General features: G+C 47.0%; 1 long non-coding RNA gene across 1 annotated transcript; it reads left to right on the top strand.

Annotated features, from left to right (window-relative positions):
• The first annotated feature begins 1,713 nt into the window (after positions 1 to 1,713).
• LOC141406953 (uncharacterized) lies at positions 1,714 to 26,157 on the top strand. Its single transcript, XR_012413535.1, has 2 exons — positions 1,714 to 1,854; positions 11,665 to 26,157. It is a non-coding gene; the product is annotated as an uncharacterized lncRNA (long non-coding RNA).
• Positions 26,158 to 27,652: the final 1,495 nt, after the last annotated feature.

The following is a 27,652-nucleotide window of genomic DNA, read 5'->3' as shown; positions in this document are numbered from 1 at the left end:
CACTGCCCCAGCTCAAGTATGGAAGGTGATGGCACCACAGGCTCCTTGTTTCTCAGACACTTGAGTGGGTGCTCTGTGCAGCCAGTTTCACCTGCAGCAGCATCTGTTCCCTATGCCGATTCCATTCGGAGTATGTGCCTCCCTTCTGTTGAGGGTGCAGCCTTCTTTCAGGGAAGAACTGTGTCCTGTTCGCCTATATCGCCTGTGGTGTATCTCATGGCTGAATAAGTAGCTATAGGATACCTCGGTGGCTGAATGATAGGTTCATTGGAAGGAAAACTTAATATTTTTTTTTCTTTTTGGGATGGAGTTTCACACTCAACGCCCAGGCTGACGTGCAATGGCACGATCTTGGCTCATTGCAAACTCTCCCTCCCGGGTTCAAGTGATTCTCCTCCCTCAGCCTCCCAAGTAACTGGGGCTACAGGCTTCCGCCACCATGCCTGGCTAATTTTCGTATTTTCGTTAGAGAAGGGATTTCACCATGTTGGCCAGGCTGGTCTTAAACTCTTGACCTCAGGTGATGCACCCACCTCGGCCACCCAAAGTGCTGGGATTACGGCCATGAGCCCCTGCACCCAGGAACTTAATACCGTTTTTTTTTTTCCTTTAAATCGTAATTGGCTTGTTAAATGCTTATGTTAATGTTTATTTTTAAAAATGTTATCTGTGACCTTTCAGCTTTTCATAGCACTTCTCGTGTGAATATTTTAAAAAGGCCCTTTAGCCGTGGGGGAGAAGCGGTTATCCCTTTCAGCAGAGGGAGATGGAGGAACAGGCCCTGGTGGGTCTGAGCACAGGCAGTCACCCCAGCCTTGGTGCTTGCTTAGGTCTGTTCTCCGTTCACTGTAGCCGCATCCACTCTCATTGTCAGCTTAAAAATAAGCTTTTTCCTCTTTCTAATCGGAACAGTTAGTTTGTTAACTGTCACATTAAGGTATCGAGAATGATGGCTTTCAGGCCTCAGATATGACACAAGTAATAAATGCAGCTGACCCTGAACAACATGGGTTTTGAGCTTCGAAGGATCACTTGTGTTAATTTTTTTTCCAACCAAACCCTTACTGAAAAAGCCTGGCTTTGTGGAGGGCCGACGTTTCCTACATGTGGTTCCATAGGGTGGCCGTGGGGTCCTGTGGATACGTAGATTTGGGTAAACTCGGGGCATGTTCTGGAATCCATGTCCCTGTGTATACAGAGGGACAATTGCAGCTTTTTAGAAGTTTGTGTCCTGCCTTGTCCTAAAAAGGCTCCAAGGTGGATGCAAAATTATTTCATTCCTTTGGTTTTCTTGGTGGGATATTGATGTTTATTCTTCAGTGTCTAATATCCTGAGTGAACAGAGTTACCGCTTCAGGAACAAAACCAGTCTGGAAACACATATTGAGATATCCACCTTTTCTTCATGGTTTCACAAAAGGCCATGATCATATTTTATTCAGTTGAACTGTAGGAAACTGCCGATATTTGCTGTTTTTGGCCTACAAAATGGCAAGTTCGTACGATATTAAAAACAAAGGCTTCCTGGATGGGGAAAATAGGAATCGGTGAGAACCTGAAGTTGTCTGTCATGGCCTCTGAGTCACAGGTAAATAAACCTGCGTGAGGGGAAGTTGGCTGTACAGTATTTTCCTTCTGTTTTGAGACTGTCAGAAAAAGGTCAGTTCCAACGTGTTGGGTCCCTTTGCCTCAGCTTTGCTGCATAGGGGACTTGCCATTATACCTCTTGTTCCCAGTGCCCAGGAGGCTGATGCCACATAGAAGACCTGCAGGTCGGTGGATGTGAAACAGGCATCGGACACGCTGTGCACCTTGGGACGCATCTGAGAAGTGTGTGCTTGCAGCAGATCTGAGGTGAGGGCGTGTTCCATCTCCTCTCCCTTCTCTAGCTTTGCAGACCTTTGAAGTTGGTCCTGGAAAGTGAAATTAGTTAATGCTAATTTAAGCTCCAGGTCAAAGCCTGGGGGCCGAAGAGACCTGCCCTTCACTAGGGGTGTGAAGCATTGGGCCCTCCCATCAGGAGGCAGCAGGGACTCGAGAAAGCCCCACATGCCCTCCAGTTCCCTTATGTTGAAATTTTTTGTACTCGGCCATGCCGGGTCATTTTGGGAGGTGAGTAGGGGATTCACTTGGGGGTGTGCAGTATTCTTAGGTGTCAGGTGCGAGAGTTGAATTTGTAGAAGCTGTGCAGATAGGAAAGGGCCTGGCAGGGAGTGCTGTTTACACGGAGCCGATTTAACGCGAGGTCTGTGCTCTACCTGGGTCCGTGTCTGACTGGTGTCTCCCAGTCTGCAACAGGACGTTGACGTGACTTGGCGCCATCGTCCCACTCTGTGTAGATGTCTGAGGATCTGTGCGCAGCTGCTCTGTGAGAATGAGTTGTGATAATGAACTGAGAAACAGTGAACAAACCCTGAATTGGTTAGCACTGGTTCCACGGCCACTTCTGCCGTGGTTGGAGTAATTCATAATAAAGTGTGCTGGACTCCTATGCAGAGCTCTGAATTTCAGAGGCCCTTCAACTCGGCAGCTAACCAGCTGCTTCCTTCAGAAGACATTTGAGTCCCCTTTACCTACCAGGGTGACCCTGGGAGTTTGAAGATGAGTGAGACAAGCCCTCCGTGTCTTGTGGATTTTACTGTCCAGTGGGGAGACAGATGTGGATGGTGAAGGAGGCCCTATCAGAGGTCATCGCATGTCAGTTTTATTTCTTCAGCACTTGCTGTGTTCAGGCGGTGCCCCGGGCCATGTGCAGAGCATCTGTGGACCCTGCCCTTGGCATCCCAGGCACAGCTAGCATCTGCGCCATCTTCATACTTGGCCTGAGTTTTGAGGAAGTTACCGAGGACGGCTTCTGCCTTTGCTGGAGAGAGTTGGAAGTCAGGGCAGCCCTCCACAAGGAGATGATCTCCAGCTGATTCCTCAAGAAAGAGAGGTGGTCCCCACATGGGTAGAGCAGGGCAGCATGTACAGACCTGGGTGTGGGTCTGGGGCATGTGCATCTGAGTGGGGTCTGCTGGAAGACAGCAAGGGTGAGGTGTGAAGGCAGTTGGAATTTACAGGATAAATTATCACTAAGGCGATGCCTGGAAAACATAAAATGGGGACTCTCTGGGGTAAACGTGGACTTAGGGTGACCCTGGGCGTGGGTGTTTTCAGGCTCTGAAGGCAGAGATTTAGGAAATTGGGGCAGAGCTGAGCCCCAGACGAGGATGAAGACCACCCTTGGGATGTTGAATGAGACGGGGTGGAAACCCAGTGAATGTCCTGGGGGGCCAGTCCAGCAGGCAGGCAGCAGAGGAGACCGGTGTCCTCAAAGGCCCCTTGGGCCTGCCTCTCAAAGTGCTGGGATGACAGGCATGAGCCACTGCTCCCTGCTGATACTTTTAAAATTTCTAAGCTACTCTCTCTCATACCCACTCCCGTATTTTTTTAAAAAAACCAGGTTTATGGCTATATTTTTTCCAAGGGAACCAAACAGTTACCTGTTTGAAGTACAAATAACACCGTGTTTAAAAACCGAAAATGCCACTTTGCATAGAAGTTTCCAAATACCCAGTTGGTTTGAGCCTTGCATTGCAGTGTCACTACCTGCTCTTAAATTTCTACACGATGTATAGATAGCGAGGCAGGGACGGCTCGTACATCTTCAGGTTTCAATTCTACTACCTTGGGCTATATTTTCATTTATTTTGGCACAACTGTGGGTGTGGCAAGCAATGCCAGGGTATTTATTTTGAAGCGTGTCCAATAACAGTTGGGAAGATTTTCACATTTTTAGAATTTTCATAGTAATAGTTATAATTTACAAAGAATTTAAAATTGTGTAGTCATTATTTTGCTTTTTTCTAGATGTGCCCCGAAACAGGGTTGCTAACTATCATTCTACATCACAGGATTAATAACAGTACCCTTTTGGAGCAGATGCCTGTAATCAAGGAATTCTGCCTAGTCAGTTCACTTTAAGCGTGTTTAAAAGGTTTTCTTTATCCTAGTTGGCACCTGTGGCTATAGTTTGTTTTCACTGCTGAAGAATATTCCACGATGGAAGCCGTAATTCATCTGTTTTTCATATCGGTGGACATTTGGATTATTTTGGGAGGGTGTGTATGTCTATTCAGCCTTCATTTTTTTCAGGATTTTTTGTAGAAGATAATGTAACAGTGTAACATCCTCTGCTAGGGAACCAACACGAACCCTGATTACAGCCACACTGACTCTCACACAGACTCTCAGGCCTTGTTACCAACACACAGAACCATTTTCTTAAGTTGAAACCCAGTAGCAGAACCTGAAGCCATGTGAACGGTTCCTCCGATCTTACACTTGGAATTCACTTTTTATTACTATGTCTGCTAATTAGGAAGCATATCAATTATACAGAAATCTGAGAATGTAAAATTATACGTTTATAACAGAAAAAACCTTATTTAATAGCCCAGAACACATGGCTATGTTTTTCCCTCATGCCCCACCACTGTTTTCTTTGCTTGAAATGGGAAATGACACTTGAATGTCGTTTTCTAGCGACTGTTAGACTGGCATAGTTCTTCAGAGACAGAGGATGTAAAGCACATGGAGAATTTCTGTTTGTGGAATGTGATTTCCCGGTCGCCTCATTCAGGCTGCCGCCGCCTTCCCCTCTGGCCGCCTGCACCGTGGGACGTCTGAGAAGGTCCCTGTTTCATCCTCTGGAAATTCTGAAAAGGAAGGAGAGGAGGGTGTGCAGGGTGTGGTGCATTTGTGTTGGTCCTTCCAGCTTTTATTTGGAGTCTCGGCTACCTTGGTGGTTCCTGCCTTTATGTCCCCAGCTCGTGGCTTCGTCCTTGTGTCTAACTCACAGGCAGACAGATGGAAAGGGAAGTTGTATTCAGCCAACAGCTTGATCTTATTCTCAATCGACTGGGTATTTGGAGACTTCTGTGCAAATGGGCATTTTTGGTTTTTAAACACCATGTCTTATTTGTACTTGAAATGGGGTAACTGGTTCTCTTGGAAAAAATATAGGCATAAAGCTGGTTCTTTAAAAAAAAAAAAAAAAAAAAAAAAAAAAAAAAAGGAGTGGGTGTGAGAGAGAGTGGCTTAGAAATTACACCAGTAATGGTCGGGAGTGGTGGCTTATGCCTGTAATTCCAGCACTTTGAGAGAAGGAGGCAGGTGGATCCCCTGAGGTTAGGAGTTCGAGACCAGCCTGGTGAACATGGTGAAACCCCGTCTGTACTGAAAATATGAAAATTAGCCGGGCATGGTGGCAGGCACCTGTAATCCCAGCTACTTGGGAGGCTGAGGCAGGAGAATCACTTGTACCCAGGAGGCAGAGGTTGCAGGGAGCCAAGATCGCACCATTGCACTCCACCCTGGGCGACAGAGCAGAAACTCCATCTCAAAATAGAAAAAAAACAAAAAACTAAACAAAACAAAAACCCGGTAATGAAAACCTGATTGCATCATCTGTGATGGAGATGGCGGATTATTTCATTTTTAGTGACAGGATGAATTGGATATGTTTGCAGTATTGATTTGACAAGGGAAATGGTGAGAACCAAATGTGCCGCCCAGCTTGGGCCTCACCGTTGGCAGAAGACCGTGGCGGGCAACAGACTGGAGACTCGGAGACCGAGGGGAGAATTCTCACGCTGTGACGCTGGTGCAGTGTGTGCTTCTGGACTCCTGCTGGAGGGAGCTGTCCCTTTGCCTTGCAGGCTTTGGTGCAGTGGAGACCTTAGGACCTGCCCCTCCTGGAACACCTGGTGGGTGTGGCGAGCAGTGCCAGGGCTGAGGCACAGGTGCTGAGCCCGGAACGTGGGACAGGAGAGGCTGCACACGCCGGCAGGTGTCTGCTCCAGCAGCCGGGGGTTTCCGCAAGGGGGCGGGGCGTTGGTTTTCCTCCTTGAATTTGGGTGGAGAGGGTGTCCTGGGGTGCTATGTCTGCACTTGTGTTGCTCTGAGGTCAAGTTGTGGGCCGAGTCCCTGTCCCTCTGCCAAAGTGAGGGTTTGCCCATTTTCAGGTCAGATTTCCCTTGGGTCCGGGTCTCTAGGAGTGGGGCGCATTCCAAGGGGTCGTGAGCACGGTGGACGCGCGTGGGCCTCTTCCTCTCCCCTCAGCTCCTGGGCTGTGTGTGAAGAGCTGCCCAGCGGAATCACCCTCCTGCCTGGTGTTTCATTCACCAGAAATCGTTCTCACTGTGGACTCTTGAGTCAAATGTAATCCAGGAATGGAACGTGCTGTTGCTAGATGCCACACACAGCATCAGGAGCTTAGTTGGGGATTATATGATCTTACCCCACACCTTAAAAGTAAAGACTATCGTTGTCAGGCCTCTGAGCCCAAGCCAAGCCATTGCGTCGCCTGTGACTTGCACGTATATACGCCCAGATGGCCTGAAGTAACTGAAGAATCACAAAAGTGCAAATGCCCTGCCTGGACTTAACTGATAACATTCTACCAGAAATAAGTGAAAATGGCCGGTCCTTGCCTTAAGCGATGATTTTGTGTGTGTGTGTGAAATTCCTTTTCCTGGCTCATCCTGGCTCAAAAAGCTCCCCCACTGAGCACCTTGTGACCCCCACTCCTGCCCGCCAGAGAACAACCCCCATTTGACTGTAATATTCCTTTACCTATCCAAATCCTATAAAACGGCCCCACACTTAGCTCCCTTCGCTGACTCTTTGGACTCAGCCCGCCTGCACCCAGGTGAAATAAACAGCCATGTTGCGCTCACAAACCCTGTTTGGTGGTCTCTTCACATGGATGTGCATGACAATAGTTAAGGGGATATTGAAGTCTTTGGCAGCTCCAAGAGCTTTTTCAGTTTGTGTCGGGCCATTTTAGGCAGAAGGAAATGCTTGCTTAGAGAATCTTACAGAAATGTTCGGTGCAGTGCCATTAACTCGTAGAATAAATGTGTAACTTTCCATGGCGGCCCTCTGGAAAGAGATGCACTTTGAGTGCACCCTGGCCTGCTTGCTACAAGAATCGGCCGTGTCACCCCGCTTTCCGTGGGTCTGCAGGTGTGCGTGGTCTATTGCCCTGCACTGTGGCCATGGAAGGGAAGATGATCTGGAATGCTGGCGACAGTTATCAGTGCGTGTTGATGTGTGCTGTGTGCTGCTTTCTGTAGGGGAGAACATTTCCGTTTAATAAACATCTCATCACGATGATGACTGCAAGATATTTGAGTCTCATTCAATAGTGTTTCTGGGTTCCTTCTGTTTTTAATCTGCTTTCTAGCACTAGGCAAGTGAAGACATGGAAAGTAAAAACCCATGGAACTTGTAGAGACATGGTGTTGTGTAGGAGCAGACTGTAGCCTCTGGCTCTGTTTAAAGATTGTAGTAAACCTCTTACCTGGCATGGTCAGGGTGTAAATTATCTTGTTTAATCGAAATGTGTATGAGTCAAAGCTGGCGCCTGCATTGTTGATGAAATACCAGATTTTAAGGGAACATGTCAATGTGCTGTAAGATACCAACAAAGTTCCTCACTGAGGTTCGGCGCGGGTTCGGAGGAGCTGGGCCTTAGGTCACCAGGGTCGTCTCTGGGAGCAGATGCTCAGTGTGGGCATTAGTCACTTAGCCTTTCCAGAGCCGAGGAACAGCTCTCTGTGGTGGTTTTTGGAACCTGTATTTTGAGTCAGTTTGTCCCACTTGACTCGAAGTTGCCGCGCGATTTCAGACCTTTGCCTCCACCGTGCGCTCGTTTTCTTGTCCCCTGATAACTGCCTCGGTTGCCCCCGCCTGACATTTGAGCCTCATCGTTCATGGACACAGGCTCCGTGGTGGGGCAAAGGCCGCGACTCCGGCTTGCACAGTTCTGTGACTCTCACCATGGCTTATCACATCACTCCCGGGATCTCCCGTTTAGAGGAAGAGTGTCCCTTTCCTGCAGGCCCTGTGTGGTGTGGAAACCACCCTTACCTACCTTTCTCCTGTTTGAACTGTACCGTGAAGCTATATCTGTTCTAGTCAACCGTCAGAATTTAAGGAACAGTGATTTATGTAACTTATCACACGCTTCTCAGCAATTCTTTATGAATTTCATTCTGTTGTGAAATTATTGCAGTTTTCATGGCTATGCTGGTCTCATGTTGTGGCCCTTGAAATGAATTCCCTTCCCCATTGTGTGTTAAGGTTGTGCCTGGGAGCTGTTGAGGCCTCACCTCTGCTTAGGGCAGTGGCTTTGCTCTCCTGACAACAGGAAGAATCTTATTTAGAGCGCTTCTAATGTAGTTTTTGCTTCCAGACAGAGTTACTTTTTTTCACAGAGACAGCCACTAAAGTCATAAATTATGCTCAGGATGTGCACACACACGGGTCAGCTGACAGAGTGGAGTCCAGAACAGATCCAAAGATGCAAAAGCAGTTCAGTGGAATTTGAGTCTTTTCAACAAATGGTGCTGGAATTATGGGACAGCCGTATGCAAAAGAGTGAAAACAGGGAGAAATTTCTGTATGAAAATTAAGGTGGACCATAGCCCTGAATGTAAAATACCAAACTACAAAACCTGCAGAAGAAAGGGAAATTGTGGAGACCTAGGGTGAGAGCTCTTAGCCATACCATGATCCATAATCAAGGAAGAAAAAAGTAGGTAAGACTCATCAAAATTAAACTTCTAATATAAAAGACACCCCTAGGGAATTGAAGAGACACATTTTCGATAGATGGGGAGAAGATGTCTACGAACCATGCAGCCGGCCAAGGACTCGTATCCAGAATGCACAGGACTCCCACGGCTCATGACAGAGAACAAACCACCTGACTTAAAAGCGGAAGAGACCTGAACAGATGCTTCGCTGAGAAGGACGGGAGGATGGCCCGAAAGCATCTGAAATGACCTTCAGCATGACTGGTTGCACCGAGATGTGCACCGAAGCCGCAGTGAATTTGTTCACACCCCTGCTGGAGCGCCTGACTAAGGTCTTCCGACAGCCCCAGGTGCTGGTGAGGACAGGCAGTCGGGACTCCTGTGCGATGCTGGGGTTCAGCACGGTGCAGACAGCTTGGCGGTTTCTTACAAAACTGAACTCACACAAACGTGGGGCCCGGTGACCCCAATCCTAGGTATTTACCCTAGAGAAACAGAATCTGATGTTTAAGAAAAACTGTGCCCAGATGTTAATAGCACTGTCTATAGTTGTCCAAAACAGGTTACAATGTGCCACAGCCATATGTGGAATAATAAATACCCAGCAGCCCCGAGGCCTGGCTGTTGATCACAGGACACCCCGGGTGCACCTCCAAGCACAATGCCCAGGAAATCGTGATTTTGCGAGTGTTTTGCGACAACACTCGCAAAAGATAGACCTGGGGGATGGGAGGACACGGAGAGGGTGGTTGCTGAGAATGGGAGGGTATGGTTATGAGGCCCCGTGAGTGGGTTTGGGGCTGTTGGACTGTTCTGCTTGTGTGATGACGATTATGGGAATATTTGTGCCGAAATTCACAGAACTGAACACTGTCCACTTTACAGTAATTTTTTAAAAGTGGTAATATGCTCATTTTCGGTACTGTTTTTAGTGGAAGATGGAGTTTGCAGATGATTTGTCAGGGCAAGCCTGTCTCAAGAGTTTGTAGACGATTCGTTAGGGGCCTGTCTCAGAGCGGTTGGGTTGGGTTGGGTTGGAAAAGCCTTCCCTGTTGGGGGCAGTAGCATGGGGCATGGAAAGGATATTGCCAAGAAAACACGTAGAATCCTTTGAGGAAACATGTGTATTTCTAACTTGCTATAAGATAGAATTGGAAATTGTAATGGTTTTGTTTTCTAGAGTCTTGGTAGAATAGGGAAGACAGTGTAATAAAAGCTAATTTTGAAATGAAGAATTTTAAAGATTTTCAACAGCAATTGCTCTAGGAAGTCATCCTGGAAATGTTTTTAAAGATGTTCAGTAGCAATGGCTCTAGGAAGAGTCACCCTGGAGTTCCTTCTTGAGCATTGGTTTCCTGGCTGTATCTTCCGACTTTCATTTTTAAGTTTTGCTGTGAGTTGGGGATGTGTGGGAATAGCCATCCCCAGGTGTTGGGTAGGAGTCGCCCTGCAGGGGGGTGCATGTGCCCCGAGGCCTGAGGCACTGTTTCAACCTAGCTTGGAACATGGGGACTCTTGTCAGAGTAAGAGTACCAGCCTGGCAGGCTGGGGGGAGCCCCGGGGTGGTCTGGGCACTGTCCTCCCTGCCTGCAGGATGGCAACTGGAGGAGCTCGAAGGCTGCCTGCCTGGTGGCTGTCAGCGCAGCAGCCCCTTCTGGCCCTGGAGCAATCTTTGGGTCCATGAGTCTCTGTGCCGGGACTTGCCTCCTGGGACCTCCGCCACTGTCCTGAGGGCCCTGGTGCCACTTTCCCGGTGGGACCCAAGCCTCAGGCAGCTGCGACCCCAGATTCGGTTGCTTTCCCTGCCGTCTCATTGCAGCACGAGTGCTCACCTCACTCAATGTAGAGCCTCAGGTTCCTTCAAGATCCCCAGAGATGGAATCTCCCAATTTAACAAGATAGTTGGTGACAAGATTTGAGCGGCACTGATTTAACTCAGCTTCCAGAGTTTAAGTTCCCAAGACACAGTCCTGCTCCTTCCTCGGCCTCATCCTGTGTGGCTGGTGTGGATGCGGGGTTTCCAGAGGGTGGGGCTGAGGCAGGTCAGCAGCAGGGGGATGGCTCATTATTGGTCGCTCAATGCCTTGAGGATAACTAGGATTAATGACCTTTATAGGGCTGTAGTTTTGGAGTATATATATGTGCGTGTGTGTATATGTATGTATATATATATATGTGTGTGTGTGTGTATATATATATTTAAACGAGGTGGACACGGTTATCACTGCATTTTTCTGACATGAAACTTGAAGAGCAGAGGGTTTAGGAAACTCCTAAAGCCACACTGTCAGTGGGACCCGGGCGGTCTGGCCTCAGACCCTGCACTGTTTGCCCCTCACCACGCTGTCAGCAGACCCAGGTGGTCTGGCCTTAGAACTCACGCTGGTCGCCCCTCCCTGCCACGTTGTGAGGTTTTTCCTGCTTCTGGGCAGCATTTGATAGCTTGTGAAACAAGACCAAGACTTACTATGAGTGGATACGCCATTATCTGAGATCCAGAACGTTTCCTGGACCTGGCGTTGCCGATGTCACGTAAGGGAAGGTAAAAACATTTTCATTGTGGTCACTGGGGCTCCTGAAATGGTATTTTTCCTAGTGAAAGTTTACTCATAATAATCTTTTAACTCAATACTATGTGAACAGGAAGAAATGTGTTGGGCTCTAGTTAAATGTCTCAGAGCCACAGAAGTAAATGAGGGCACCTTCCGAGCACAGCCTCCCGGAGGAGGCCAAGGACGTTTGTCTGGAGGGTTTGCCATGAAGCAGACTTGGGCAGGGCTGGTCTGCCTAGGGAGGCCTCTGCCATGATGTAGGTTAGTTGAAGTAGTTGACGGGTGGTGGCGTGAGGTCAGTGGTCCCCGAGGAAGCCCCTAGCAAGGCTGGTTTCCGTGGGATGGAAAACTGCCGTTCAGTGGCTGTAATCCTGGCTTCACGGGTCTGACATACAATCCTGCACTTGGATACTTGGATCCCGGCCAGGTCAGATGGTCCTGAAAGGACATTCGGACTGTGATGGCTGCACCCATTCTCAGCATCCGTAGGGTCTCCTGTGTTTGTGTGTGTTTCCATTTTCTTTCAGCACAATTTCTCCCAGTGAAGTCGTGAGAAATAGAAGGAAAGGTGGAATGAAGATGTGATTGAGGAAAGTGTGGTGTGGTCTTCGACCTTATTTTGCCTTGGTTGGTGCTCAAGAACTCCACCTGACCTCAGAGCTGAGCGTTTCTGCCAGGAAGTCCTGCCTTTTATGCTACCTCGAGGCCTGTTGAGACACTCCAAGAAGCTTCGTTAACAAATTGCCTTTTCCTTTTACAGCAGTTGGATATATTTGCAGCAAAACAAAGGAATAACCCCCCAATATGGTGATGAAATGCATTTAAGTATAGATAACATTCAGTCTTGAAGGGCCTGGGATTTTAATCATCTTTGGGTCATGTAACAAGTGGTGTTGGTGATTAAAATCTCCTGACAGCTTTGTTCTGCCACGTTCCTCAGTTTTGAATGATGATCTTCCTGGTTGTACCTTGGAGGGGCGTTTCTGTCAGTAGAGAGCAGAGTGGTGGTTCCCAGAGGCTGCGAAAGGACAGAGGTGAGGCCCCTGAAGGACACTGGTCTTCCTGGTTTAGGGGTTTGGGGCTCAGCCACCTTCCTGTGTCCGTGTAAATTATACCCAGGATCATTTTCACTCGCGCCACTTTAGTTGAGCATTGGAGCTTCAGGATATGTGTGTGCCCACGTCACCTGGGCCGTGATCCTGGAGTTGGGTGAGACTGATTCCCGGGTTTATAGAATTACTCTGGGATTATTGAAAACAGAAGCACTTGAGGCATTCATAATGCTATTTCCTGAACGTAATTTATGTTCAGTTCTTCAGAAACATTTATCTGAGGAAGCATCTATAATTTTTGTTTTCTGCCACTCAGTGCTAGAAAGAATTGTGCAACACTCAAGTGAGTGGCATTATTCCTCTCCCTCCACCATGCAAGCAAGATTAAAGGTACCTCTGGCTCCCCTCAATCTTCTCATCTGCAGGGTGCCTGGCATGGCAGTGTGCTGCCTTCCGTCTTCTTTTTGGGGAGAATCAGTTGTGTTTGTGTGTACTGCTCAGCTCAGCCTCGTGCAGTTGTGTGGGTGAGGAGCTTGGATGCTAGGTGACCCTCCCAGGCCTGCCTCCCACCTCCCTAGGCCTTGTTCTAAACTGACAGATAAACAGTGTGTTTTGGAAGAGGACAGCAGCAGGGCAGGAGAGAGTTTGTTCAGACTTTCTCCTTGCACTGACGTTTGAGCCTTCATCCAGCCTGGGCACTTTTACAGAGCTGCGTTTGTGTGTTGCAAACCATTCCCTCCCAGTAACCGTGCTTTCAGAGGTTTGGAAATGTGACTTAACTCATCTTCAATTTAAAGCATACTATCAAATTTTAGTGTTGAAACTGATGTATTTTATGGCCTTTATTTGATTTCTCTTGACTTTTTTTCCCATATGAGACAGGGCATCTTAAGGGACACAGCCTGGTGTTGGCCCCCTTTCCTAAGGATGGAAGTGAATTCTGAAAGCCCTTTATGTAGGCAGCGAAGGCCTCTTTTATTTTGGCCTAGTCAGGTATATAATTCTTTTTCTCTTTGGTTTTTTTGAGACAGGCAAAAAAACCTTTTTGTTTCCCAGGCAGTGGTGTGAGCACAGCTTACTACAGCCTCAACCTCCCAGGCTCAAGTGATCTTCCTGCCTCAGTCTCCTGAGTAGCCAGGACCCACAGGCACATGTTCCACGTGTCCCCATGCCTGACTTAGTTTTGTATTTTTTGTAGAGATGGAGTTTTGCAATGTTGCCCAGGCTGGACTTGAACTCCTGGACTTAAGCAGTCCAGCTGTCTCAGCCACCCAAAGTACTGAGATCACAGGCATGAGCCACCGTGCCTGGCCAAGTGTGTTTCTAATTTCAAAATTAAGAGGACACCCATCCAGTTAATTACATCTCTATTGGAACATGCTGCTTATAGTGCATTAGGAAAAATCATCCAGAACTCGGAAAAGGAGCTGGACAGACACAGCCCTTCGAGGTTGTCTGATGAACCCCTGGGGTCTTTGACTATCTGGAGGGATGTACCATGTCAGACTCACTGTTGACCGGCTGAAGCCCAGGTTTCATGAGGTTATGTGTCAGCTTGTAGTACTTTCTCTGGCAGAGATACGAGTGACTTCTGCTCAGTGACAGGCTCATCTCAGGGACTTCATGGCCTGAGGGACGGCAGCCTGTTTGAGCTGATCGAGCAATCTCGCACTACCCTTATTTTCTGAAACGCCTATGAGTGACTTCTCACACGGTCTTTGAAGCGGCTTCATGCCCGCGCTCCTTGGTAATGATCGAATGCTTTTTTTGACCCCTCATCCCTTTCTTTGGGGTGTTCCAGTCTCAGTTCTCATGATGTGTTCTGCTTCTGCAGGAATTTCTGAAGCTGCTGACTGTAGAAAGCACTGAGGAGGCTGTGCTCCCACCCCTGTGAGCCTTCCAGGCATCATCCTCTCCCCTTGGTGAGGCAGCGTCCATGACACACCGAGGAGGCTGTGCTCCTGTCCCCCGTGAGCTTTCCAGGCATCCTCGTCTCCCCTCCAGGAGGACAGGAGGAACCTTTCAAACCCTTCTTAAACTTGTTTTCATGTCTTTGTTTTAACAGTTTTCTTTGCATCGTCTCCCTTATCCAGAAGTGAGGGTGAACGCTGAGTTATTCACGGGAGTCAAGAAACCACACGCAGCCCAAAGTGACGTTTGTTTCCCTGAAATGATTTGTGTGTGTTCACCTTAAAATGCAACTCAGTAAAACAGGTGTGTTTTGAGGAATGACTTTAAATTACCTAGGTAAAAATGTGACAGTTAAATTTCATCATCTGTGTGGGTGTCCACAACCCCCTTCTGTGATTGCGTGTGAGTTTGTGACTTGTGGTTATTTTTGAAGAAAGAAAATCTGTTGTTGAGGACTTCAGATGGTGTGCTGGGATTGTGTAGGGTGGACATCGGGGGCTTCAGTGTGTGGCTTCCTTGAAGAGGTTCAAATTAAGGCTGAGAGTCCCCACTCCAAAATGCTCCAAAACCTGAAACATTCTGAGCTTCCTCATGACACTGGAAGGAAATGCTCTTTAGAGCACTCTGGATTTCAGGCTGGGGATGGTCAACTGGAAAGTGAAATATTGCAAGACCCTTCTGGCCCCAGGAGCTTGGATAAGGACATGGAGGGGGCCTGTGCCAGGTATCCCTGGAGTGCAAGGCAGCCTGGGCTCTCTGAACTGGTTTTTTGTAGGAGCCACAGAAGGGAAAAGAGGGTCAAAGTGGCCACGCCTGGCTCCTGAGAAGGCTGGACCAGAAGGAGGTGGATGCGGAGGACAGCAGTTGAGTCCCCAGCATCCGGGACTCCTGTCCCTGGTGGAGTTGAGAGCCTCCTCTAGTTGTGACCTCTCCGCTGTCAGCAGCCACTGAGGCCTGAAGGGAGAGGGGGCTGAGGAGAGGAGGAAGGATAGGCCTGCTTCTGGAGAGGGCCAGCATCGGCCTGTGCTAGCCTCGTTTGTTACTCCTGCGTCCAGTGTGCACGGCCGTGCCTCGTGGTGTAGCGGTTCCCGGGATGCACAGCGCTCTTGTCTGCAGTAACGTCTTTGTCTCTGACCCTTGGAGGCAAGTTACCTTTTTCTCCAGTGAAAAGAGGTAGAAAATCTTACAGAAATGCATTTGCTCTAATGTCTGTTTTCCAATAAGACATGGTCGCTTAGGCTAAATCTTTGTGAGGTCAAGACAGGAGGATCACTTGAGGCCAAGGGGTTGAAGACCAGCCTGGACATCATAGCAAGACCCCATCTGTATAACAGAAGTTAGCTGAGTGTGGTGGTGCGTGCCTGTGGTCCCTGGTACTCTGGAGGCTGAGGTGGGAAGATCACTTAAGGCTACAGTGAGCTGCTATTGCTCCACTGTACTCCAATCTTGGCGACAGAGCCAAGACCCTGTCTCAGAAAGAAAAGTTAAAAAAAATCCAGAAATGTCATTTTCTTTTAAAATCATCCCAAAAGAAAAATCGTTTTTTTCTAAGAATGTAAAGGGTAACTGATACGATTCTTTCCTTGCATTGTTTCTCCTTTTCGAATATTTACAGTAGTCCGTCCACATCGTCTCTCATCTCATTACAAAGCAGCAGGTGTCTTTGAGGTTAGTGGTGTTTCTCTGTGTCGCACCTTGGAGAACAGCCAGCATGAAACCTCTTACCACGATCGTGCACATCGTTTGTAGTCCCAATTAAAATCCTCTCCAGAGACGCCTGTGCTGCTTATTATAGCAGAACTTTGGTTGTGCTGAAATGTGCATTCAGCTAATGGTTTTAAGTTCATATCTGAGATGATGCTGTATAATTCCTGAAGCATATGGGATCAGTAATGATTGAAGATAATTCTGGCTGATGTCATTTGGAGGATATTTTTCACTTCAAGTTAAAACTTCCTTCGCGTTAGTCATTTTGGGATTCATTTAACTATGTGCTTTATTTCATAGCTCAAATTTTCATTAGTCATTTCATACCATAGGATTTTGAAAGCAGATTTGGCAAAACCTTTCTAACAAAATGTTTGCTTATGATGTCCCAAGGAACAGCACTCAGAATTGCTGGTAACTGTGGTACATTTTAAGGCTGACGATAGAAGTCACTTGAATGGTAAGGGCTGCTTTGTGAGGCAGATGGGGTTTGAATCCCGACCCTCCTGATATGCAAGCCCTGACCGTGGCCTTCTCTCCTCTCCCCTGGGAGATGGGAAGGTGCCAGCATCTACCTCACAGGCCGTCCTGAGAACCTGGGACTAAGGGCTTGTGTTCCTCTTGCAGGTGGCACAGACGTGGGGGCTTGACGATACACACACTGCAGGCTGCCAGTGTCAGGGTAATCCAGTTTTAGTCATAAAGGTGGGATTTGCTTTGCTCCCCGGCAGACCAGGTGCTGTGCTGCTGTTGTAGCAGGTGTGTGGATCCTCTTGGGTGGTCCTCAGGTGGACAAGGAGTCACCGATTCTGATTCCCAGTGTTAGATGTGAGGGGACCATGGACCTCATGTGTTCAGAGGGGAGGAGTAAAAAGCTTCCCTTGTATTTCCAGAACTGTCTATCCCAGGAATACCAAACCACTGGCTTTCACCTGACGCTGTCGTAGGTGACACTGTCTGGAAATGAGGACTCATGTTCCGCATCCTTGAGCCAGTACCCGTCTCCCTCCAGGGCCGTGGCCCATCCCTCCTCATTTCGCTGGGTTGCCAGCCTGGGGATCTGTAAGCCCAGTGACGTCTCCGGTCTCGGCCCCCACTCCCCGTGGGGATAGGAGGTGGCTTCAGGAGGCTGGTGATGAATGCCTGAATGAAGCCGACTTGTGACTGCAGTTCTGTCTAAGGGCCTCCCCGGGTGTTAGATGTCAGTAAATGACACCTGTGTGTGGATCTCATGTGATGAGAGAAACAGTGGGGGAAACCAAAGCTTGTGGAGTCTACAGGTTCTGAACTTGGAGGTGTGTGCACCTGTGTACTTGGTGAGGGGTGTGACGTCCGGAATGAGTGTGCACGTGTGTCACGTTTGTGCATGTGTGGTTGAGTGTATTTAGCAGGTGTGGGTGGAGTGAGCATGTTCATGTGTGTCGTATGTATTTGAGGGTGTGTGTGGAGTGTGTACACGCATCATATTTGGTGAGTGTATTTGAGGGTGTGTATGGAGTACATACATGCGTTTGCGTGTATACTATTGGGTGAAGCGGTGGCATGTGTGGAGTAAGCATGCACACGTGTATGCTGTGTGTGGGGTTTCTAAGTGGTCCTCCCCTGAGCCTGCTCCTGGGCCCTGCTGTCCTGGCAGCTTTACAGTTTGGTGCGTCTTTGATTCTGGAAGATTCTGGAACCAAATTCTGAAGCTGTGATCACAAACTTGCAGCCCTGGAGGACGCTGGCTCGTGGAGCCGGCACGAGGGTCTCTGTGCTGGCCTCTCCCTGGGCTCTGTCCACAGAAGAGCATGTCCGATGATTGAGCTGTGCGGGTCTGTGGCTCCCCAGCCTCGAGTCAGCCCTCGGTTCTGTCCCACCTCTGTTTTTCTTGCTGAGGGGCTCCGGGAAGTGGTGCCTGGGATGGCGTTTTCACCCTGGGGTTGCTTCGCCAGCTGCCCAGGTGCTGGCTGCCTGAGCCCTGCTGCCGTCCTGGGTGGACGGGGCTGTCGCGGGGACATCCCTGAGCACCCGCGGGAAGGCAGGTTTAGGAAGTGCCAGAGGTGAGTGGCTTCCTCTCACACTTGATTTTCTGGAAAGTTCTGGGTCTCCTGTTTTTCCCTAAGGGAAGTTAGAAACTGAGTTTCTCTTGAGGGGAACGTCTTTGCAGAGTCTGCTGTTTGAATGTTCCCCAGGTGTGGAATACTCGGGGCCATATGTGTTTGGGAACATCCGTGTCCTGAGCGAATTCAGTAAGGAATGGAGAGAGGCCTCCTGTCAGCTTGGCCTCTGTTTCCAGCTTGTTGAGGGTTGACGGCTGCTGGTATCCCAGGGAGAGTTAAACACTGGGCGGTGTGGGATGGGAATGTTTGCTCTGACAAGGACAGTGGGAAAGCATCTAAACAAACGTCGCTGTTCTCCGGGCTCCTCGGGGTCGAGCTTGTTTTGTGGTGTTGAGGGAAAGCTACCCTTGTTCCTGTTCCTCACCATTTGACAGGTGTCCAGGACACGTTTCTCTGGATAGGTGATGCGCGTGAGTGGGGGTCAGGTCGCAGGCTCCGAGGTTATTTGGGACCTGTCAACTGATTTCCTGAACACACAAGTGCTTGGTAAAGATGTTCCTGATTAGCTAAAACATTTCAAGAGGACGTGATAGCTGGTGGTTGTTTAAAGACTATCACAATTTTCCTGTTACTTTTTAAATGCCTGTTGAATAAGGGAGGATTCACGTATTTTTATTTTCCTGTCTGCATACTTGATATTTTGTTTTTTGTTTTTCATGTGGGTGTGCAGTTAACAGGAATTAGAAGCAGTCTCAGCTCTGGGGAGATTTCATGGCCGCCTCAGTCAGTGCTGAAGGGAGGCAGGGATTCGGGGGCTACCTCCTCCACAGGAAGGACACCAAGGGCCAGAGGTCAGCAATCTCAGTGAGGTCACAAAGACGGGCACACCCAGCACCCTGGCCCATGTGCCTCTCCTTCACCTTTGTCTCTGCTCAAAGCTGCTCTCCTGGGTCATCACTGGTGATCTCTAGGTGCGTGCTTGCTTCTTGCAGAAGTGGTGTCAGGCTGTGGTCAGTGTGGGCCCTCAGGACTTCCCTGTTTTGGGCTCACATCAATATTGGGCAGTGGTGTATGTTTGCTTTGGAGTGGTAGATCCGGTGGATTTTGGCTTTGCCAACTCCTTTAATACCTGTTCTCCTAGGTGCTGGGACCCTCTCCTAAGCCGTCTGTTCTCCTAGGTGCTGGAGCCCTATCATAAGCTGCATGTTCTCCTAGGTGTTGTGACCCTTTCATTAGCTGTGTGTTCTGCTAGGCGCTGGGACCCTATCGTAAACTGCTTGTGAGAGATCTCGGAGGTGCTCCTTATGAGGATCCGCTGCCTGACCTGAGGTGGAACAGTTGCAATTCAAAACCACCCCCCAGAAAAACTGTCTTCCATGAAACCCATCCCTGGTGCCAAAAAGGCTGGGGGACAGCTGGCCTAACGCGGGCTAAGATGTCAGTAGATTTTTGGACTTGGGCCTCAGTTGAAGAGGATTAGATTTTGAAAGGTGGGGTTTGAAGGCTTCTAAAGGGCAGGTTTTCATCTCCAGTGGGGCCTGGCCAGAACTGGGTAGAACTGACCCAGAAGCTGACAACTAGTCAGGCTGGCTCACTGCCTGTGTCCTGTGTGTGCAGCCTTGCTGTTTATTCAATTGTCTGGTGGTGGTGTGGATTCCATTCACAGCCTCAGAGTAGTGGAAGCCATTACTTCAAGGCTGACCTTATTTATCAAAAAGACATGAAAATCATTTAGTATAAATCTTCCAGATACCTGTATCCTTTCTTTTCCCAGAGGCTTTTAAGTATTGCAACTTAAAAATCTTCAAAAATATCTTTAAAGGAAAACCTCTAAATATATTTTTGATGAGCACCCTTGAGAGCTTTAATATGTGAAGTAAATTCCCTTGACTTTTGTATTCCTAGAAACTCGTTCATGTTTGCAGATGACTTTGTATTTTGTCAACAGTGGCCACTGGTTGGTGACCATCACACCTGCCGTGTATCATTTAGAAAGTTAGATGTGGATGTATTAACTTTTCAGACACACAAACACATGGGCTGTTTGTTTTTGGTTTTGATTTTTTTGGTTTTTTTTCTCCCCCCAGCTGAATTCAAGAAAGGGAAACAAGCAGACAGAGTAAGTACCAGAAAGCGTCTAAGTGGCTGGGTGGGGGATCCTCCTATGGTGTTGGATTGTGTTCTGCCAGTTATCGCTCCTCGAAAAGCTGACCCTGAAACGGCTGGCATTGTCCTCACCCTGGGACATTCGTCTGTCTCACCAGAAAATGAAGAATCTGCCAGAGTACTGTGAGTCAAATTCAGTCAGAAATCGATTAACTAAGAGGCTTTGTCTCAAAGGCCAAAACATGAGGACACATTTTTAATTTTTAAGGAGTGCTTCCTTGTGAGTCAGTTCTGACGTGTACTGCATTAGGAAACCTCTGAACTTCCACGGTCAGGCCCAGAACTCTGAGGGAAAGTGGTTGTGCCCTTCCCACTGTTTTTGTCACTAGCTGTATTGATTTCCTTAAAACCCTTTTTATATGAGTTCTATTATAGTTTGAAAAAAATTCACTTAGGTAGAACTGGAAGCGTTTGCGCCGTGTTAATACTCATGACCCGTTCTTGGTCTCGGTATATGTGTACTGTATAAATGTACATGTGTGTATGTGGTGTACACATACTACGTGTATTTCCACTGTGCATGTATTTACAGTGTATAGGTATGTACACTACATTTGTGTCCTACACACGTGCATGCTGTAGGCATGCATGTACATGTGTATATGTGTGTATGGGGATGATTATATGCACACTAGTTGGACACCTATCTGTTCTACATGTGTACATACATGCATGTATTTAATGCCATATACATACCTGTGTACGTGCACCATGTGGGTATGTGCACATTATTTCTGCAGATGTATATATACATATGTGCACACAAGCATGCATGTACACTATGCACACTGAATAAACTTCTGGATATGTACACAATAATACGTATACATGCTGCATATGTATGTACACTATTGCATATGTGTATACGTTTTATATGTTAGTGTACTGATGTACATTGTATACATGTGCATATGTGTACACTGCGCATGTGTATGCATGCTGTAGTGCACTTACGTACATTGGATAAGAATGTATGTTATATGCATGTGTATACATATAGCAAATAGCATACCTGTGTACATACGGATGTGCATGTGTATGCCATATGCATGTACATACAGGTTATAGTATACCTGTGTACACTGTATGCATATAGACGTGTGTACATGCTCTGCATGTACATACATGTTAGCATACCTATGTACATTTGCTATATGGATGTGTGTATGCTCTATGCTTGTACACACGTAGTGAACTTGTTTGTACACTATATATATTTGGATGTGTGTACACTCTATGCATGTACCCTACATGGATCTGGATGTGTGTGCACTCTGTACGCACATAGTGCACTTATGTACACTCTACGTATTCGAATGTGTGTACGCTCTATGCAGGTACACGTGTTACAGTGTGCCATATACGTACACTATGTGGATGTAAATGTGTGTGTGCTCTATGGCACCAGGAATAGGGCTCCCGCAGGGATCCAAGAACGCACCATCTCGCTGGCACCGGAGCGTGTAGGATGAAAACAGTTGTTTGTTACAACCTATTTGAAATTTGGCAGGTTACTCTACCCTTCGCAACGATTTAGGAACAGTCACTTCATTGATGTGTGTGTTCCTGAAATCATAAACAGCTCTGTGAGGTGTGTCTCATCCTCAGACGAGAGAGGGAACCGAAACAACAATGACTCGGTCACTTAAGTGAGGTAGAACTAACATAGCAGCTGTCTAGCTTTCTGTATTGTAACTTTGTCAGCAGCTCAATGAGAAATCGGCACTCATCAGGAAATGTGTCCACTTTCTACTGTTCTTTATTCGTGGCGTATTAACTGCCTCGTGTTATTCCTCACGATGTAGCAAAATCCCTCCTAGAGTTGTGAATATAAACAGTTCATGACAAATGTAGTATCTTCTTTGTTAACACTGAAAACGATATGTAAGTTCATCTTTAGATATTGTTTGGAAGGATGAGAAGGAAGATGTTTAGGACAAAAGAATAGAGAGCTTTCAAGTAAACAGGGAAAATAAGGACTTTGTGCAAAATATTTCCAAATTTGAAATTTGAGAATACTAAATCTCACATCTAAGATCATAGGTAGTTTTTATTTTTGGGGGGGGGGTTAAAATTAGTACTTGGTGTTCCATGCCTTTGGGAATTTCAGTCCTGATGGAGGATTGCAAGAATAATCTGATTTTTCAGAACAGAAGGACAGTCTGTCTCAAAGGTAAATTCCAGGTTCTACCATAGAGAAATAGAAATTGCTGTCAACTTTCTGTAAGGTTCTTCAGTTCTTTCCTCTTCTGTGGTTAAAAAACCATCTCTGGGTTTAGTCTCAGCCAAGTTCCTCTTATGAGTTTGCCTTACATTTCACACAGCTGTTGAGAGTCTTCATCATTCGTAGTTAACTTTTTAAAAGCAAAACCTTGTACTAGTTAGATCTGGGCACCTTGAAGGCAGGGGTTTGTTTTATATTTTTAATAAGCAGCAGGGTGATGGCAGGGCTAGGGCCCTTCATCCCATCATGCATTCCTCTGAGCTTTCAGAGCTCTCACTGCATGCTGAGTGGTGTTGGCTGTTTAGGGTTTAAATAGGAAGACGAGGCTCTGCGACTTGGGACGCTCTTACCACCTTCATAGAGAGCTTGGTGACAGTTTAGCATGACAGTTTGTGCCCGTGCTGTGTATACTTTGTTACAGCCTCACAAAAAGGGTATTGATTTAAACATGACTAATTTCTTCATGTTTATTTTTGCCTTTATTCCTAGTTACAGTCCTGATAATTTTTCTTCCTTTAAAATCTTGATAATGGCTAGTGAATTAGTGATAAACTATATTTACGTGTTCTCTAAATCTAGCGATTTAATTGGAGGTCATTCTTCTTGTACCATGTGTCAGTGCTATGTCAGGATGGCTCAGTTTTACATTGTCAAAGGATTAACTACAGCAGGATGCAGCCTTACTGGAAATTGCTCGTTTATGAAATACAGGCACTTTATTTTTTGTTATACTCGAGGTGTGTTCCAATGTAAACATTTTGAGCCGTGTTAGAAGGATATACAAGATTGTAATGAAGAAAGCAGCAACTTGATCAAGTACTAGCTAATGAATTTTATGTTTTAAGTATATGGACTGTGGACCTTGGCAATCAGTTCTCATCTTGACCTTTTATTGTTTTATTAGAATCTTGCTCTGTCACCCAGGCTGGAAGGGTGGAGCCCAGGAGTACAATCTCCATTCGCTGCATCCTCTACATCACAGGTTCAAGCGATTCTTATGCCTCAGCCTCCCTAGTAGCTGGGGTTACAGGGTGTGTGCCACCATGTCTGGATAAATTATTGTTAGTAGAGATGGGGTTTTGCCATGTTGGCCAGGCTGGTCTGCAACTCCTGACCTCAAGTGATCCACCCACCTCAGCTTCCCAAAGTGCTGGGATTACAGGTCTGAGCCACCATCGCTGGCCTGACCTTCTGTTCTAATATTGGTTATTCAGTCTCGATGATAGCACCCGGTTGTATTAACTTGGGGTAGAAAGCACAATTGCAATGAATCTGGTTGTGTATATACGTGCTGACTTAGCGTTCATGGCAGCACTGTGAGGTGGGCATTGTTCCTGAAGGAAGGCCGATGGGCAAGTCGGGGCTTAGATACGGGACTTGTGGGCACTCACTGCTGTCCCATGGCTGAGATCAGGCCTGTCTGTCGCCTGTACCCTGAACTCTAAACACACAAACGAGCAACTGTCAAGAGTCGGTGCTCGAGTGTGATGTGGCCTGTGGTGTTTGCCTCGCAGCGCTGCTTTGGCTCGGGGTAACAGGGCAACAGCTCCCTCCCTCGTGCGGCTGCCTGGGAGTCCCAGGAGAACCCACTGATACCGTTTATAAATGCCGGACATTGAGCGTTCTCCTTGGTACCAGCACATCTGGAATTGGACAGCTCGGTTAGATTCTCGGCCAGCAAACCTGTACAAGAGTGTGTGAACTCTGCGTTTGCTTCGCCCGGACAAAGGTGAATTCCCGGTCACTACTGGATGGCAACAGGTGTGGCCTCAGGAGCAGCACGGAGACAGGCACCCGGGTGCAGGAAGAGCATCTGCAAGAGGGGGTGGGGAAGGTGACAGACGCACGTGCGAGTTTAGCTGTTACCGTGGGTGGGGGGTGGTTGGGTAAGACCAGATTTTCTCATTGTTGCCCCTTTCTGAAAAGGACCCTGAATTGACTTCTCTGTGGCTCCTCGCGCCTCCTTGTCAGGTTGGAGGAGACTGCTCCCCTGGCTCAGGCCCTGCTTGCGGCATCACGGAAGCTGCTGTTGCTTGCCCTGCCCTCCCTGTGACGTCCTCTGTGCTGTTGTCCGGGAACAGTTCTACCGAGCAAGCTTGGACTCTGCTCCCTTCTGCTCTTGGATTTCGTGTCTGGAAGGCTTGTGTTCTTTCCTGATTTTTGATGATGCTGAGCTATGTTTTTGCAAGGATCACGCGTGCCTATAGCAGGGAGAATCCCCTTTGCAATTTTAACATCTTGACGCTCTCAAGCAGAGCTTGCTATCGAAGTTGACAGCCTCCTGTGTTTTTATTTTGGCAGAAACTGAATTTCAGTCCTAGGACAGCTTCAGCACACTTCATCCATCCTAGCTCTTCTCTCTCACTGCTCCCCTCGTGTGTGGCAGAAATCATATGCCCTGAAGTTTACCAGTCCCTTCATTTGAAAATCAGTTAATGTATGTGATCCTCATGAGAATTTTACTTTTTATAAAAGCAATCGCAAAGACTGGGTTTTGCGAAACCAGTGTTTTATGTGTATATTAATTGCACTCACAATAAGCTTTGTCTTCTAAATATTTCATGTTTCAGATTAGCCCTGGAATCATGCCCTGGAGTAGTTTTGCTTTTCCGCTTTTATTTTTCGCTAAGGTAAAGTTGAGAACATTGTGATATTAGATGTAGTGAGTCCTTTTAGTTTCTTCTATGTCTGTTTTCCTTTAAGCCAGAACCAGCAGACTGATACCAGTTTGTGAGCACCTGGCATCTCCCAGGCCTTTCCTGGGTCTTCCCTCCGCTGTCTTGTGGACAGAACAGTCATTGGTGGAAGATGAACTTGAGAATCTGTGTGTGGAATTAAGTAAATGTCATAGCTCTCTTCTGTGACAAACTGAATGACATTAAGCCCAGTAAATTGTAACAGCAGACTTTGCACATACAAAGCATTGAACACCAGGAAGGTAACCAGGCTGCGATGTTTCTGGTCCTGCACAAGACCTCCGGTATCACAGCGCATTTAACATACTGGCAGCATTGAGTGTTTGAAAATGTTGTGTACGTACCATGTCCGTGATTTTCGAGGGCCTGGATAAACACCTCTGGTTATCGCAATCTTTATCAATGGGAGCTTAAGGTTAGTACTGGGGCAGACTGTGTTTTAAAGAATTAAGGTGTCTCGAGTATGTTTCAGTTTTCCCATGAAGAAGAAACATGTCAGCTGTTCTTTCCTGGACTGTGGCTATCACAGTGCCCCACCACGGTCAGTCACATGTTTACTTCCCCTCCATTTAACCGGGCTGGGCTTGGGCCAGAGTACTTCGGTTGTCAAATGTCATATGAGGCTGAGGAACTGTCTTCTGCTTCATCATTAGCTTATGGAAACACTGTTTTCCAAAGCATACTCTCCTTTATCATTTGTGTTTATATAAAATAATGGAATGGTTATTTTAACTGTGCAGTTTCCTATGTTTGGTTATTTAATTGCGGAAAGATAATGGTTTTATTTTGCTAAAATCTGTGCTAGGAATTGTGCAAAATCTTTGTGAAATGCCCAGTTTACTAGCTTAAGTTATAGATCTTTGTATAGAAAAGAAAAAGCTTATTGCTACAAGGAGCATTGTCTTTATCGATGCAAAAAGCTTTAAACTTATTGGCCGTGTAGTAGGTAAAAATGCATCAGAATGTGACGAAAATTGAGAAAAGCATTGAAGTTTTAAAATCTGCTCTGCAGTTTTCTTCAACTCCCTTGCAAGATACTTAATTTGAATAAAAGACAGAATAAAGTGTTCCCACTGAGGAAAGTGGCAGGAGGACTGTTTAGAATGTGTTCTGAATCTGAGCAGTCCTGCCACACTCGTCTGTGATGTGGTGGTGTCCATGGTGTCACTTTTACAGAACTTTAAGAATGCCTCTGTGAATAAAATACATTTTATTCTTAGTATTTCTGTTTTGAGTTTTGAGGTGTGTAAAACATGTTAATGGTTTCTTTCCCTTACAGAATTTGCTTGTTCTTTTTTTTTTTAAATGCCTACAAGACTCTGAAGCACATTAATCGCTTAAAAAGGAAAGAAAAAAAAAAGGGCCAGGCGTGATGGCTCACGCCTGTAATCCCAGCGCTTTGGGAGGCCGAGGCGGGCGGATTGCTTGAGCCTCGGAACTCGAGACCCAGGGAACCAGCCTGGGCAACCTGGTGAAATCCCATCTCTACGGAAAACACACAAATTAGCTGGGCATGATGGCTGCACACCTGTAGTCCCGGCTACTCCAGAGGCTGAAGAGAATCGCTTGAGCCTGGGAGGCGGACCTTGCAGTGAGTGGAGATCACGCCCCTGCTGTCAAGCCTTGACAGAGTTGGGACCCTGTCTGAAAAACAGCAACGTTCATAACGTATGGGTGAACTGCCCGGCTGCTCTGTCTAGAGTAGAATAAATCTAATTATGTTTTTGCCTTTTATTAGCATTGAAATTTTCTTAATTATCCCTTTGTTTTCATTACATTGTAGCAATATATTGCCGCTTAGAGTCTGGAACAAGTAGGCTTCTCTGGATCAGGTTCTTACTGGATGGCTAAAACTTAGAATGATTTTTCCCTTCCTTGGATGTGACTTATAGAACTTTGCCTTTTGAGGTGATATGCTGCATTTGATAGCGGACACAGGAATGTCCGAAGAATTCACTTACAGGGCTAAAGTATACGTGTTTTGTAGTGTTTCCCTCCTAGAATGAAAACGGTACCTCTCATTTGTGGGTCGATGATGCTATTTGCTGAAAACTTTTAAAATTTTATTTATTTTATTTTATTTTTTTCAGACGGAGTCTTGCTCTGTCGCCGAGGCTGGAGTGCAGTGGTGTGATCTTAGCTCTCTGCAAACTCCGCCTCCTGGCTTCACGCCATTCTCCTGCCTCAGCCTCCTGAGTACGTGGGACTACAGGTGCCCGCCAGCACGCCTGGCTAATTTTTTGTATTTTTGGTAGAGACGGGGGTTTCATCGTGTTAGCCAGGATGGTCTCGATCGCCTGACCTTGTGATCTGCCTGCCTCCTCCTCCCAAAGTTCTGGGATTACAAGCATAAGCCGCCGCCCCCGGCCAAATACATGTTTGTTTACTGCCTCAGTCCTCCGTTGGGTAGCCCTGTTCTTCGTCGGATATTCAGGGAGCGGGGGCATCTTGAGTCTTGAAAGGTGTGCTCTGCGAGATGGGAATCTTCCGGCTGCTTATTTAGGGAATCCTGCCGGCTGTCATTTACTGGAGAGCGCAGTTTCCTGGCTGCCCTGGTCTTTGAGGGGAGGGAGACTGAGGGGTCATTTTCCCACCTGGACCAATGTGTTTATTAAACCTGGTTTGTGTATCATTTGGATCTTTTTATGAAGGAAAAGCTACATCTGTGACTTTCAGATGAGTGGAAGTCATGTTAAAAAAATATATATAAATATGAA

Source organism: Macaca fascicularis, chromosome 6, assembly GCF_037993035.2.
Source record: "Macaca fascicularis isolate 582-1 chromosome 6, T2T-MFA8v1.1".
Classification (NCBI taxonomy): domain Eukaryota; kingdom Metazoa; phylum Chordata; class Mammalia; order Primates; family Cercopithecidae; genus Macaca; species Macaca fascicularis.
This window is presented reverse-complemented; position numbering and strand designations above follow the sequence as displayed.